The sequence below is a fragment of the Dermacentor variabilis genome, chromosome 7, assembly GCF_050947875.1.
Source record: "Dermacentor variabilis isolate Ectoservices chromosome 7, ASM5094787v1, whole genome shotgun sequence".
In the NCBI taxonomy this organism is placed as follows: domain Eukaryota; kingdom Metazoa; phylum Arthropoda; class Arachnida; order Ixodida; family Ixodidae; genus Dermacentor; species Dermacentor variabilis.
The window spans coordinates 103,545,883-103,561,621 of NC_134574.1; the positions used below are offsets into that span (position 1 = coordinate 103,545,883).

Consider the following 15,739-nt stretch of genomic DNA (forward strand, 5'->3'; position numbering starts at 1 on the left):
TAACTTGCAATCAAAACTACTGTGTGTGCTTATGCTAACAATGTAGCTAGAATTGGCGTTATGTCCAGGAAAATTGTACCCAACTCAACAAGTTAACATTAGCCTTTCTCTGGAATAGCAAACCTCCGTCATTGAAAAGAGATCTGCTGCAACTCCCGCTAAAATCAGGAGGCCTCGGATTACCACATAAATTCAATACTGGCAAGATCCTAGCATTAAAAACAGTCCTTTCCCTATGCACGATCCCCGAATACATGGGCAAATATCTAATGGCGTATCTGGCTAGCACATGTCATATAGCATTTACAGGCAAACGAGACACTGGACCGCTCGCCGAAAATCCGTCACCCTATTATCGAGCCGCTCACAACACCCAAAAGATGATCCTAGCAGAATGCCTCAATACAAACATTGCCCAGGATAAGGTTACAAACATTATTCAAAACATCACATATAGACAGTCAAGCCCGGAAGAAATTCAGAAGACCTCAGATAAAATATGGCAGGACTGGCCTCGTTCTTGGTTGCCTCACGAAATTCTAGAGTTTGATTGGAAACGCAGATGGCAAGTTTTGCCGACACGTGAGCGGCTTCATAAAATGGGTATTGTTCCAAATGCAACTTGCCCCAATTGTAGCGGGAAAGAAACAACTCAGCATGCTTTATTCGAATGTCCACCTGCTAAAACAATCTGGAAACTGGTGAAACACACATTTAAAATAGAGTGAGTGAGTGAGTGAAATAACTTTATTAGGTCCAGAGAAGATTTAAAATAGATGGTCTTAAAACACCAAAGAAAAGATACGGACCATTCGAGCACCTAGTAGTTATTAGCACAATGTTTATAATCTGGAAGAGACGAAGTCTAGCGGAAGTCCGCAGGCGCCCGGTTAGAGCAGCTTACCCTGCAATGCAAAGAATTAGGTTTTTAGTCTGGAAAACACAGAGGATCTGGAGGCCAACGGAGTGGAGGCCTTTCTCCGGAGATGGCACACTAGATTCTTTTATTTAAACAATGGCACGCTTCACTACCCGGTTGTCCCTTATTAGGGGCGGATATTCCTAAATGCTATAGACTATCAGTTATATACGCCTAGTTGCTGGATGTGCTTGTAAAGTCTTGTATAAAGGATTGTATAAAGAATTGTATAGAGGAATTGTATAAGGGTTATGTTATGGTTCAAGTTGTGTACCTAAAATGTATTCCGTGCCACCAATGCATTTACATGCATTACATACATTAAAAAGCAACGTTCGGGTAGCTCGTGATTTCGACTTCCCTCTTTTCGAACGGCGTTATTTAATACAGTCTGCGTTGTTAGGAAGTTTTTGGTACCCGTGTCATGTTGCTAAAGCCACTCCTTCGTGTCTTGAGGAGTGTGAAAAGCAGTGCCAACTCGTTTTTCTGGGCGGGTGGCACTGAACTATTGGCATGACCGGCGTTTGCCCAGCCCCGCGACCGCGGCGATTTCTCCTTTCCGCATGTTTCGGTTACAGCCTCGATATTGTTACTACGAACTTTAATGCGGACCCTGGCCAATGATGGTTCCCTCGCGCAGAACCTTACAAGGTACTTTCCTGGCACTTATTATGGAATTTACTTCCGACGAGCCCCGTGAATCGTGGACCGCAGTCGGCGGATGCGCCTGCAGTGTGCAGGACTAGCGTAGCCTTCCGCAGACATCTGTCAGCCGCGTGTCCGGACGTCGACCTCATGTTTGATAAGGTCGCAGAAATAACTGGCGCTGTCCTGCTTCCCTCGGTGCCCCCTGACCGGCGTCCCATAGCGCATCGTTTTCAATGGATGCGCACTGCCACGGCCACACTGCCTGGCCACCTTCGCGATATTATTTGGAGACTCGCCTGGGTACTGCTCCCAACCCCGGACAGGGTAGAGCGCTGGGGGCGTGGTGCGTGTCTCCACACGTCCCAACTGCACGTCGGCGAAGACAGACACGTGACAATGGAGTGCGTCGTCGCACGTGTATCTTGGGGCGCAGTCCATGCGGGGTGGGGGGAGTTTCGAGGTCAGGGCGTCAGGGAATTTGTATCGGGCCGATTTGTATCGTGTACGGGTTTCCGTGCGGGCGTTTCGCGGGCCATGTGCCCGTGGCGGCTCTGTCCAGTCTTTGGCGTAATCGCTTTGAAGCGGTGGCAGCCAGTTGTTGCCATCGGGCAATGTGGCCCACAATCGGCCTACTCAGGCGGGAGATGTTTGCTTTCCTCTCGGATGAACTCTTCTTCCTCGTGAAAGCGGAGTTTCTCCCCCACTGGTCGGGTCCGTTTGTTCAGAACGGCCGAGTGCATCTAGTCTTCCGTCCGGATCGACGATAAATATGCTACTTCAATTGAAATTTCCGTTTCCGAGTTCCGATTTCATTTCCCTGTGTTATACCCAATGTTCCTGATAATCGTACGTGTGGAGTGTCTGTTTCACAGCGTGATGAGAAAGACGAGAACAAGGTGAAAGGGGGAGCCGCCGTTCCGACTAGTGAAGTTCTCTTCTTCAAGGCCACTTGACGAAACGCTGGCTCCCACTTTCACCTTGTTCTCGTATTGCTCATCGTCCTGAATTTCCATCGCCCGCCTTCCCCATCTTTGCCCTGTTTCACAGTGTGTAGTTATCTAATATCTGTGTACATAGTTTTGTACATATTTCTTTTTTACTCTCTTCTAAATAGTGTAAGTAAACTTTTTTAAAGAGTATCGGTTCTTATCAGTTTAATATCTGATGCGGGTCCTACTTGGACCCAATATATTAAACTTATTTTTCGAATGGGGCTGGGTGCTTGAAGCTTGCTTCACCTGCGCCACGGGTTGGCCCGGTATTGCACTGCCTCCGGGATCGGCCCACTCACCCCTACGGAGGTGAGAAAACCTTATTCAATCTAAAATCGGACTCAATTTGCATGACACACCTCATAAGGTATCGGCACACCGGTTTAGACGAGACTTCCGAAATTGTTGACCCCCCCCCCCCCCGGGACATTTAAAAAGCTCAGCCACTGGACGATGAAGCCATGCGGGAAAGCCACCGTGAGCTTCAGGAGGAGCTGGTTACACATTCTTAGCACGGTAACGTTCAATAAAGGGGCATATTCTCACAGATTGGTGCACCTAAAAAAGCAGAAATAAAATTGTAACCTTTACTCAAGTAAAGTTTAATACAGGGGTATATTCTGACAATTTCGTGCACCTATAAATTCAGAGGTATATAGTAACTTTTATTATAGGCGCACGTTGTCTTTTTGTAGTGTAACCTTTCGTATAAGCATACCATCTTGCAACTCCTCACCCGCGTGTCATTCTGCGCATGCCCATGAATATAGGACGACTTTTCGGCCATCCATCAAACTTCACCGCACTGCACTAGCCTAACTCACTGAGCAGCACTTTATAAAAAAATATATTTCAGAAGATAGGCCGAACTTCAACAACTTTCAGTTGGCAACGTCAGGAGCATACTCCTGAAAATATGGTCATTTAAGGCACATATAGTCGCAGCAACTACGACGAAGTGCCGAAAAAGTGTATGTTGTCAGGAAAAAAAGTATCCTTTCGAAATAGGTAAAGGAAATACCTTGAACTTTGGCTGACGGTTTGATATACCCCTTCTTTAAAGCGTTGCTCAATGAATTACGTTAGTGCACTGCAGTGAAGTTCAGTAGATGGCCAAAGGAACCATGTGCAAAATTCATGGGCATACGCAGAAAGACGCGCGGGTAAAGACGAGCAACACTATACGCCTATACGACAGATCACAAAAAATGTTCATAAAAATGGCGGAGAGGCTGTGTCAAAAATTCTTGGACATGACTCGGTCTAAAATAAATAAAAAAAATTGAATTACGGGGTCTTACGTGTCAAAACCACTTTCTGATTATGAGGCACGCCGTATAGAGGAAGACTCCGAAAGTTTTGACCACCTGGGGTTAATTAACGCGCACCTAAATCTAAGTACACGGGTGTTTTCGCATTTCGCCTCCATCGAAATGCGGCCGCCGTGGCCGGGATTCGATCCCGCGACCTCTTGCTCAGCAGCCCAACACCATAGCCACTGAGCAAGCACGGCGGGTAAAATAAGAAATATGCAGGTCTTTAGAGAAAATGACATTTTACTGCTGTGAAAGCTTCATAACGGCGACAGAGATCAGAATTTGTGGGATAGACAATCGAATTATTTAGGGACGAAATTTTACTAATTATTCTGTTTCATTTCTTTAGGAGACATGTCTTAGCGTATCCAAGGCAGCCGGTGCTGAAAGCATACCAATTTGCCATAAATTGTGCCTGGTACGAGCTTCGAGAAATTGGAAGTCAGCATTTGCTATGAAGTGCGTTGCTGTTTCAGTTATTGGTTCTGCACGTCCTGCATCAGTATTCTGTACATAAATATCTCAAATGGAACAGCAATACATTTCATGGCATGTTTGCAGTATGTGCTTTTGAGACTATTCTGCAGCAGAATGCTTGCAACAACCGGAGGTGAAATGCTGATCGAACAGCTCTGTCGTTAACAGCAAATGGTTATTTACACAATAAACAGTCAAGTATTGGTGACGTTCGCACTAACGACTACTGCGGAAATTCTGTTGCGATTGCTCTAAACTTGTTCAGCAGAAATCAACATTTCAACTCAAATTCTCTATGTTCAGTATTCGAGGACAGTCCGGATGACGGCGTATATGTCACCTGTGCCGCCTTGCTTTTTTTTTCAGTGAAGGTCATTTACACAAGGCAGCTTGCAGCAATTCGTATAGAAGGCACGACGCATAATAAAAGTTGTACCTTTTGACATGGGCTAGCTCATATACTTGGTAATTTGAGGAATAAATGTGCAAAACACAGAATTGGTGAAGTACACTGTGTGTTGCTTTTGTAGAGGTGAATGCACTGTATAAATGTTGGACCCGCCAGAGAATTCTTTGCTGCGGTCCATGTTAAAAGAAAGCTTTCTGCAAACGGTACGATGCCATCGTCACATTATAAGCGCGATTTCTAATAACTATGCTCGGCACAAGTGCGAAGCACATCAAGAAAGGTGGCACATTTCAGAATCACTACGCATTTCTGCTTGCAACACTACCTGCATCAAAACGAAATTTATGCAGGTGTGAAGCGACAACACCCACATTATGGAACTCACCTGTGTAGCAGCTGTGAAAAGAGAAGCTGACACAAAACATTTATTTAAAATGTCACTATTACTTTATTTGCATATACACAACAAGCTAACTCATAAGCAAAGCTACACCTTGCCTTGCTCCGTTTCTTTTTCTTCACGGCAATGAAGCAATAATGAAAAGACCTTCGAGCACAGCGCTCGTGGCAGCAGAAACCTTGAGACAAGGGCTGTTTTCGACCCCTATATCCGCCTCCGAGGTTTGCTAAAAATTAATTAGCATTACACTTAAGATCCACTTCAACTATACGACGCATGGTTTTTGGAAACTGTTAGCTGGAACGCACACACATTTCGTGGGCGTTCCATTTCTCGGCGCGCTTTTAGGGCCGGTTATTTAGAAAGTGTCGCTAGACTTGCTCGGCTTCAATTTCGAAATTGTAGCATATATACCCTGAAGTGAAAAAATGAGAAAGTGAATGCGTGAATCTTCTTAATTATATACGTGGATATTGTGATTTCTCACCGAACGTCCGCCAATACACCTGAAAAGGCGTAACAGCGCTGCTACAGGCGATCTTTTTTTAATCTGTACGAACTAAAAAAAAAAAGTTGCATATATGACGATAACAGCAGCGAGAGTGTGGCGCCAAGAAACATTCAGTCACGGGCCTTATCAGTCTACTGCGCCGGAACACAAAGCGCGTTTTTAAGCTGTTTCTCTGTGCGGAAAGTTAATTTTTTAAAGTGCTGAGATAAAATACATGCGCACTACGGCCTCAATAACAATACATAAAATTATTCTTATAACTTACGGTGACCTTGACTTGTAAGATTGTTGATATGTACAGAACAGCGCTTCAAATATGCGGGCTCAGATTTTAACGCGCTCCTGCAACTCAAGATTTCGACGCGAACGCCCGTCTTGCTCGCTTCAATTTAGCGGGCTACATCAGCGAGCAAAACCGGAAGCCGTCGAGGGTTTACGTTTGTGAACAGCGAAAGGGAGTATACCGTCAGCGTTAAATCAAAGGACGAAGGATTCAAACAGGATGTTCCGTGGCCACTCCCTTTTGTGAAAAAATTAAGATAAAAGTGTGTCACACGTTTCATCGGCAACCCGTCGGCTCCTCCCTTAATGTTGCAAAGCGAACACGAACATCGAGTAGTCCGTGGAACAGGTTTTCTTGGGTGCAACGGTCTCGCCATCTCGCGCAGAAATCCCGACGGCATGCGCAATTTACGGCGGCCTCGACAAGCCCAAGCCGCCATTATTCCATCCTTTCCGGCCCTCTCACGACAGGCGCTTCGAGTGGTCGTGGCGCAACCTAGTGGCAGCCGCTAGCAGCCGCCACGGCGACCGGAAACGGCGGACCCGGGGAATGCCTGCACATCGTCGCTTCCGTTATGCTACAACGTGTCTGGTCTAAATCGAATTTGCTCGAAATGAAAGTTTATGCGACTGTTATATACTTCACTACAATTTGATTTTCCCCTTTCGGTCTCGAACCAGTTCGGCGGCTGCTGCGCTACGAGAATTTCTCGGCCTTTTGGCTAAGATCAATGTGTAGTATCTTCTCGGCCATTTGGCTAAGAAGCTGATCGTTCCTGTTCTTTCCCCACCTGGGATCTCCACAGGTCCCACGTGCTAAAGGGGCATTGCACGGCGCGGTTTTTACAGGTCGCGACCTCCGGAGTCCACCGTTCGGGGGTATGAGCCCATCTACGAGGGTATGAGCCCATGGTACCATCCTGCTGCTCGGCCTCTCTTCCTGGTGTGCCGGGTGTTCCTGGAATAACGAGGAGCCCAAGGTCCGGTCCCTGTTGGTGAGCCAGCGTTCCCTCCTACCTGCCCGCACGGCGAAGGCCCCTGACTGGCCTGGGCTGCGAGTCCGAGTGCCTCCTGTGGTCCTGGGACCGTGGCCTTGGCCTGGGCCTTGTTCCTCCCGGCGGTTCCTTGCACTCCCGGCCCTGCAGCCAGCCCCTGGTCCGGTGATTGGTAAGCCAGCGCATTTTTCCACCTCCTGCCTGCTCGCCTGGCGGACAGACCACTCGGTGGCCTTTACCACCCGCCCGGACCGGCCCGGAGGTTCCTGGCACTCCCGGCTCTGCTGCCAGGCCTTCGTTCGTCTACCAGGTCCCCTGGTGCCGTGACTACCCTTTGGCCTTGTCCGGAGCATTGGCTGGTCCTTCCCGGTGGTGGACAAGCCAGCGGTCCTTTCTACCAGTCAGAGGGCCACAGAGTCCTGTTGGTGGTCGCCCTGGCCTTATGCCCACACCAACGCAGGACCTCCAGTCTCCAAGATGTACCAGGGCAACTAGCAGGTCAAGTGCTCCGCCCCAGTCGTCCACGGCACGCTCTGGAGCATCACCAGCCACCTCCAGCACATCTGAGCACGCTCGGCAACCCTGTCGAGAGGGGCAGGCTCTCGTCTTGTATTTTCCGTTTCCAAGCGTTATCAGATGTTGCGAACCGGATTGTCGAGCGTCCAATGGCGGCTCCTCGTGGACGTCCCGCCGGCAATCCTTAGTTCGCCACCTGGAGCTGGAGCACGGGCTTCGCATCCGCACCAGGACCAACCGGTGCTCTCTCTGCAAAGCCCAGCTTACACAGCGCCCTTCCGGAGACATGCCTGCTTCGCCGAGCGGAGCTTGGAGGCCCCTCCCGTGCGTGCCCGCCACCAGTGTCATCGCTGTGAGGCCTCTTTTCCATCCGCCCGAGGCCTCACGAACCACACCCAATGGCACGCGAAGCAGGATGCCCGGAACCGTGCTGCTTCGCGACGAGCGCCTGCTACTCCATCTGCCGCAAGAGACGACCCCTCAGCTTCTACCCCGGTCGCGCAACCGGATCTCCATCCCGGAACATCTACACCCAGCACGACTGAACAGCCGTCTCGTGCACTGACTACACCGCCGTCCACAGATACCTCGCTGTCACACCCCACTGTTACATCGGGTTCTACGCAACCTGACGTCCCGGATCTTCCGGACAGTGGGGCCACAGCTTATGTCCAACCCCAACTTGACACCATCGACGACGGCACACCTGACACCACCTACCTGCTGCGGGACCACGCCTCCTCGCTCCGAGCCCTGGCTAGAGAGGCCCCTACCCCTGGGGGTTGGGCGAGGACCATGCAACTTTGGGGCGACGTCCTAGGCATCGTTACTACCGCAGTCAAGCTGCCCCCTACCACTGGTGATCGCCCGCCTCGCACCATCAATCCCCACAATACGAGACATCCAGCGGCTATATAGGCGCAACCGTCGACGGGCCGTACGCCTCATCTTCGAGGGCCCATCCCACCTATGTCCCCATCCCACTTACCATCCTCGAGGACCACTTCACAACCGCCTGGGCCCAGCGATCCGCCAACTCCTCCATTCTGCTCGCACGCACACCGGCAGCAGATGAGGTCACCCTTGACCCCTTCACGGCTGAGGAGGTCACTTGGCGGCTCAAGCGGTCTGAAAACACGGCGCCTGGAGAAGACCGACTTACCTACAAGCATTGGAAGTCGGTGGACCCTGAGGGGAGGTTTCTATCAGCATTTTTCAATGTGTGTCTTCGACATCGTCGCACACCTGATAGCTGGAGGACCTCCCGGACCATCCTCCTCTTTAAGAATGGCGACACAACCGATCTCCGCAACTGGCGTCCTATCGCACTAGGCAATACGGCTGCAAAGCTGTATGCTAAGTGCCTTGCGGGACGCCTTCAAGACTGGCTGGCGGAGCACCGCGTCCTCTCTCATTGCCAGAAGGGCTTTCTTCCCCACGATGGCGTCCTTGAGCATAATTACGTCCTCCAGGATCGTCTGGACAAAGCCCGCGGCGGCCACTAAGACATCTGTGTCGCCTTCCTGGACTTCTCCAACGCCTACGGGTCCGTGTCCCATCAGGCGCTGTTGGATGCCCTTCGAGGTGCCGGCGCAGGTGATCACTTCATCGAGCTCGTGGCCGATTTGTACAATACTAACAGTACAAGAATCGTCGCGGCTGACGGTATCTCGGCACCTATTCCCATCTTGGCCGGGATCCGCCAGGGCTGTCCATTGAGTGGGCTTCTTTTTAATATCGTCGTAGACCCCATCATCCGAGCTATACAGGGGGGGGGCGTCAGCATAACATCCTCGCATACGCTGACGATTTAACCTCCTTGGCGACCTGCCCTGGGATGCTACAAGCCCGCATTGACCAAATTGAAGCTCTCGCCTCCGAGATCGGCCTGGCCCTCAACCCCAACAAATGCCGTTCTCTCCATCTCAGCGGGGCGCATCCGGTTGGGACGAGGCCTTCCATCTTCCAGGTCGCGGGTGCTGACATCCCTGCCATGGCAGACTACGACTCCCAGAAGTTCTTGGGTCGACCTGGGGGCTTCAGGGCGCTGGCGGACGATACCAACATCATCGACCATGCCATCCAGTGAAGCACAGCCCTTCTTTCATCTATGCTGGCCCCCTGGCAGCGCCTCAATGCTCTCCGGACCTTTGTCTACCCCGGCCTCAACTTCATGATGAGGTGCGGCACCCTAGGCAAAGAAGATTGGCAGCGGCTGGATGACGCCCTCCGTCCCTTATCGAAGCGGACGCTGTACCTCCCATCCAATGCTTCCAACGAGTACCTGTACGGAAGTCCCCGGTCTGGAGCTGCAGCAATTCCACTCGCTGCCGAGCTTAGTGACCTCTGCCGGGTGGACAATGCCTTCAAGCTCCTTACGTCCGCCGATCTCGAGGTTCGCGATATGGCGTCGAAGGGCCTGTTCGAGGTTGTCTCGCAGCGTCTTCGCCGGCCGGCGGAGCAAAGGGACGTAGAAGACTACCTCGACGGGTCCACGGAAGGCGACTTCCGCGCGCCGGCTTCGCAGCTTCGATCGGCATGGACGGAGGCACGTAAGGCATCCCGCCGCCTGGATGTCCTGTGCCAGTTGGACCCTGAGGGCGTCCGGATAACCTGCGGCGACAAAACTCTCACCTCCTCCCACCGCAGGAAGGTTATCCGGACGCTGCGCGCCATTCAATCAGCGGCCAGGGACGACGCCCTCCACAACAAACCAAACCAGGGAAAAGTAATGCAGTGCGTGGCCGCTGATCCCGCCAGTTCGCATTTCATGCATACCGGGTCCTTCACCCGGTTTGCCGACTGGCGGTTTATCCAGAAAGCAAGGCTCAATCTGCTACCCCTTAATGGAGCCAGCCCATGGCTTACTGAACGGGACCAACGCTGCAGAGTGTGCGGCTATGCAAAGGAGTCTCTGCCCCACGTGCTTTGTCATGGCATGGCGCATAGCGCCATGTACACGGCCCGACACAACAACATCGTCGCCCGACTACGCACTGCCAGCCGTAACCGGTTCGCAATCGCGTCCGAGAATCGTCCCGTTGGCAACACTAAACTACGCCCAGATATCGTCCAGGTACGCGGCGAGGAAGCCATCATCCTTGATGTTTGTTGTCCTTTTGACAACCGCCTCGAGGCATTCGCTGCCGCCCGTGCCACCAAGATTGCCAAGTACGAACCTGTGCGGTTACATCTCGCGCAACGATATCAGCGCGTGACTGTTAACGTCATTGTCATCGGCGCTCTTGGCTCCTGGGATCCCCGCAATGACTCTGTCATGAGATGGACTATGCTCACGATCATAGCTCCGGTTGTTTAAGAAGTTGGCTGTCAGTGACGTGATTAGTGCGTCAAGAATAATCTACCACAAGCACGTCGCTCCCCGATAGGGAGCCCCTCGGATTCGACTCCGCTCAATTGGACCAGACTTATATCTCTATGTGTCTTGATTGACTATCTGTGAACTTTGATCTGTAGTGCTGGTCTTTTCCTTTTTTCCTGTTATATTTAGAATTGCTAATATTTTAGTTAGTTACCCGTTTTATCGCAATGGAACATATGAATAAAAAAACCTCGGCCTTTGGCTAGGATCGAAGTGTAGCAGGTTCTCGGCCTTTTGGCTAAGAAGCAGATCGTAGACTATCTGTTCTTTCCCTTGCACCTGGGATCTCCACAGGTCCCACGTGCTAAAGGGGCATTGCACGGCGCGGTTTTAGAGGTCGCGACCTCCGGAGTCCATCGTTCGGGGGTATGAGCCGATCTACGAGGGTATGAGCCCTTGGTCTTAGTGCCTGCTGCTCGGCCTATCTTCCTGGTGTCCCGGGTGTCCCTGGAATAACGAGCCCGCGGTCCGGTCCATCTTGGTGAGCCAGCGATCTTTACTACCTGCTCGCACGGCGAAGGCTCCCGGACCGGCCTGGGCTGCGAGTCCGGGTGCTTCCTGTGGTCCTGGGACCGTGGCCGTGGACTGGTACTACCCGGGGCCTGGTTCCTCCCTCCGGTTCCTGGCACTCCCGGCCCTGATGCTAGCCCTTGGTCCGGTGGTTGGTGAGCCAGCGCATTTTACACCTCCTGCCTGTTCGCCTGGCGGGCAGACCATCCGGTGGCCTTTGCCCCCCGGACTAGCCTGGACGGCGGATCGAGAAGTCTGCCAGGTCCCCTGGTGCCGTGGCTGTACTTTGGCCTTGTCCTGGGCACCACTTGGTCCTTCCCGGTGTTGGACAAGCCAGCGGCCCATTCTACCTCACCTCTCGCTCCATTGGTGTCCCGATCTCCTGGCGGCCCTAGTCCACTCTTGGACGGACCTGCATTGAGGGCCGCAGAGCCCTGTTGGTGGTCGCCCTGGCCATATGTCTACACCCACGCAGCAACACCAGTCTCCACGATGTACCAGGGCAACAGGCAGGTCGGGTGCTTCGAACCAGTCGTCCACGGCACACCCGAGAGCCCCTCCAGCCACCTCCAGCACATCTGATTCTGCTCGGCAACCCTCTAGAGAGGGGCAGGCTCTCGTCCTGTATTTCCCGTTTCCGAGCGTTATCAGATGTTGCGAACCGGATTGCCGAGAGTCCTATGGAGGCGCATCGTGGACGTCTCGCAGGCAGTCTTTAATTCGCCACCTGGAGCTGGAGCACGGGGTTCACATCAACACCAGGGACAACCGGTGCTCTGTCTGCGAAGCCCAGCTCGCACAGCGACCTTCCGGGCACGCCTGCTTTGCTGAACGGAGCTTGGAGGCCCCTTCCATCCGAGCCAGCCACCAGTGTCCACGCTGTGAGGCCTCATTCCCTTCTGCTTGAGGCCTCACGAACCACACCCAATGGCACTCCAAACAGGATGCCCGGAACCGTGTTGTTTCTCGACGAACACCTGCTACTCCATCTGCGGCAGGAGATGACCCCTCGGCCTCTACCCCGGTTGCGCAGCCGGCACTCCATCCCGGATCATCTACGCCCAGCACGGCTGAACCGTCTCCTGAACTGATTACACCGCCGTCAGCAGATACCTCGCTGTCACCCGCCACTGACACCGGGTTCTCCTCAGCCTGATGTCCCGAATCCACCTGACACTGGGGCAACAGCTTCTGACCGACCCTCCCTTGACACCATTGAAGACGGCTCGCCTGACAACACCTACCTGCTGCTGGACCACGCCTCCTCCCTACGAGCCCTGGCCAGAGAGGCCCCTACCCCTGAGGGTTGGGAGAGGGCCATGGAGATTTGGGGCGAAGCCCTAAGCATCGTAACTACCGCCATCAAGCTGCTCCAACCACTGGTGATCGCCCACCACGTACCATTTCAATCCCAATAATGCGCGGGACATACAACGGTTGTATAGGCGCAACCGCAGACGGGCCGTCCGACTTATCTTTGAAGGTCCTTCTCAGCTATGCCCTATCCCGCTAGCTATCCTGGAGGACCATTCCGAGACCACCTGGGCCCAGCGATCTGCCACCTCCTCCTTCCTGCTCGCCCGAATCCCGGCAGCAGACGAGGTCAACCTTGACCCTTTCACGGCTGAGGAGGTCGCTTGGCGGCTCAATAGGTCCGAAAACACCGCGCCTGGGGAAGACCGGCTCACTTACCATCATTGGAAGTCGGTAGACCCTGAAGGGAGGTTCCTCTCAGCATTCTTCGATGTGTGTCTGCACCATCACCACACACCTGACAGCTGGAGGGCCTCCCGCACCATCCTCCTCTTTAAGAAGGGCGACGTGACTGATCCCCGCAACTGGGGCCCTATCGCTCTGGTAATACGGCTGCGAAGCTGTATGCTAAATGCCTTGCGGGACGGCTGCAAGACTGGCTGGGGGAGCATCGCGTCCTCTCCCACTGCCAGAAGGGATTTCTTCCCCATGACGGCGTCTTTGAATACAATTACGTCCTCCAGGATCGCCTTGACAAAGCCCGCGACGGCCACGAAGACATCTGCGTCGCATTCCTGTATTTCTCCAACGCCTATGGGTCCGTGCCCCATCGGGCGTTGTTGGATGCCCTTCGAGGAGCCGGCGCGGGTGATCGCTTCATCCAGCTCATGGCCGACTTGTACACCAACAACAGTACAAAGATCGTCGCGGCTGACGGTATCACGGCACCCATTCCCATCTTGGCCGGGATCCGTCAGGGATGTCCATTGAGCGGGCTTCTTTTGAATATCGTCGTCGATCCCATCATCCGGGCTATACAGGGGGTTGATCGTCAGCATAACATCCTGGCATACGCTGACGATTTAACCCCCTTGGCGACCAGTCCTGGGATGTTGCGGGCCCGCATCGACAATATCGATGCTGTCGCCTCAGAGATCGGACTTGCTCTCAACCCCACCAAATGCCGCTCACTCCACCTGAGCGGGGCCCATCCGGTTGGGACGAGACCGTCGATATTCAGGGTTGCGGGTGCTGCCATCCCTGCCATGGCAGATTTCGGCGCCCAGAAGTTTCTGGGTCGACCTGTGGGCTTCCGTGTGCTGACTGATGACATCAACATCATTGACCAAGCCATCCAGCGAGGCACAGCACTTCTATAATCTCTGCTGGCCCCCTAGCAGCGACTGGATGCGATTCGGACATTCGTGTTCCCGGGTATAAATTTCATGATGAGATGCGGCATCCTGGGGAAGGACGATTGGCAACGGCTCGATGAGCTCCGTCCCCTACTAAAGCGGACGCTTTATCTACCATCCAACGCATCGAATGAGTATCTTTATGGAAGCCCACAGTCGGGAGCTGCGGCCATACCACTAGCTGCCGAGCTCAGCGACCTCTGCCGGGTGGACAACGCCTATAAACTGCTCACGTCCTCCGAATTAGAGGTTCGCGATATGACGTCGCAGGGCCTGTTTGAGGTGGTCTCTAAGCCTCTTCGCTAGCCGGCGGAGCTGAGGGACGTGGAGGACTACCTCAGCGGGTCCACGGAGGGCGACTTCCGCGCCAGCTTCGCAGTTTCGGTCGGCTTGGACGGAGGCACGTAAGGCGTCTCGCCGCCTGGATGTGCTGTGGCAGCTGGACCCTGAGCGCGTCCGGATAACGTGCGGTGAAGAAACCCTCACCTCTTCCCACCGCAGGAAGGTTATCCGCAGGCTGCGCGCCCTTCAATCGGCGACCAGCGACGAAGCGCTCCACTGCAAACCTAACCAGGGCAAGGTGATGGAGTGTGTGTCCGCCGACCCCGCCGGCTCTCATTTCATGCACACCGGGTCCTTCACCCGGTTTGCAGACTGGCGTTTTATCCATAAGGCTAGGCTCAACCGTCTACCACTGAAGGGAGCCAGCCCATGGATGACTGGACGGGACCAGCGTTGCAGAGTGTGTAGGTACGAGAAGAAAACTCTACCCCACGTGGTCTGCCACTGCATGACGAACAGCACTATGTACAGAGCCCGTAAGAACAGCATAATGGCACGACTACGTACTGCCAGCCGAAACCGGTTCACCATCATCTATGAAAATCGCCCGGTCGGCAGACCCGAGGCCTTCTCCGTAGCCCGCGCCGCCAAAATCACAAAATACGAACCCGTGCTTCTCCATCTCGCACAACGGTACCAGCGCGTGACCGTCGACGCCATCGTTGTTGGTGCTGTGGGTTCATGGGATTCTAACAATGATACAATCATGCGTCGCTGTTCACGCTCCTACCTTCGCCTCTCTGAAAAGTGGCAGTGAGCGACGTGATCACTGCGTCCAGGACGATCGATAATAAACACGTCGCTCCCCAATAGGGAGCGCCTCAGCAGTGACCCCGCCTCTCAGTACTGGGCAGGTTCTATGTCCCCATGTTCAATCGTGCCTACATTGAGTGACTGTAGACGTTGACTATTAGTCTTGACCTTTTTTCCTCCCTTACTGTTGTCTTAAAATGTCAATTCTTGGTTCCTTAGCCTTCCTATATATTCTGAACATGTGATAAAAACCTTCTCGGACTTTGGCTAAGATCGACCTAAAGTGGAGATCTTAGCCAAAAGGCCGAGAAGCTGCTACACTTTGATCTTAGCCAAAATGCCGAGAAGGTACTACACTTTGATCTTCGGCCTTTTGATCTTGACACTTTATCTTAGCCATAAGTCCAAAGATCAAAATTGTAGTAGATTTTCGGCTTTTTGGCTAAGATGAAAGTGCAGTAACTTCTCGGCCTTTTGGCCAAGATCAAAGTGTAGCAGCTTCTCGGCCTTTTGGCTAAGATCAAAGTGTAGCAGCTTCTCGGCCTTTTGGCTAAGATCAACCTGCTAGAAGCTTTTTGAAAAAAAAATGTTTGATACATTTTCCCCAAGAAGGACGGT

General features: G+C 52.9%; 1 non-coding gene across 1 annotated transcript; it reads left to right on the top strand.

Moving 5' to 3' along the window:
• The first annotated feature begins 2,669 nt into the window (after positions 1-2,669).
• LOC142589152 (U2 spliceosomal RNA) lies at positions 2,670-2,859 on the top strand. Its single transcript, XR_012829841.1, has one exon. It is a non-coding gene; the product is annotated as a U2 spliceosomal RNA (small nuclear RNA).
• Positions 2,860-15,739: the final 12,880 nt, after the last annotated feature.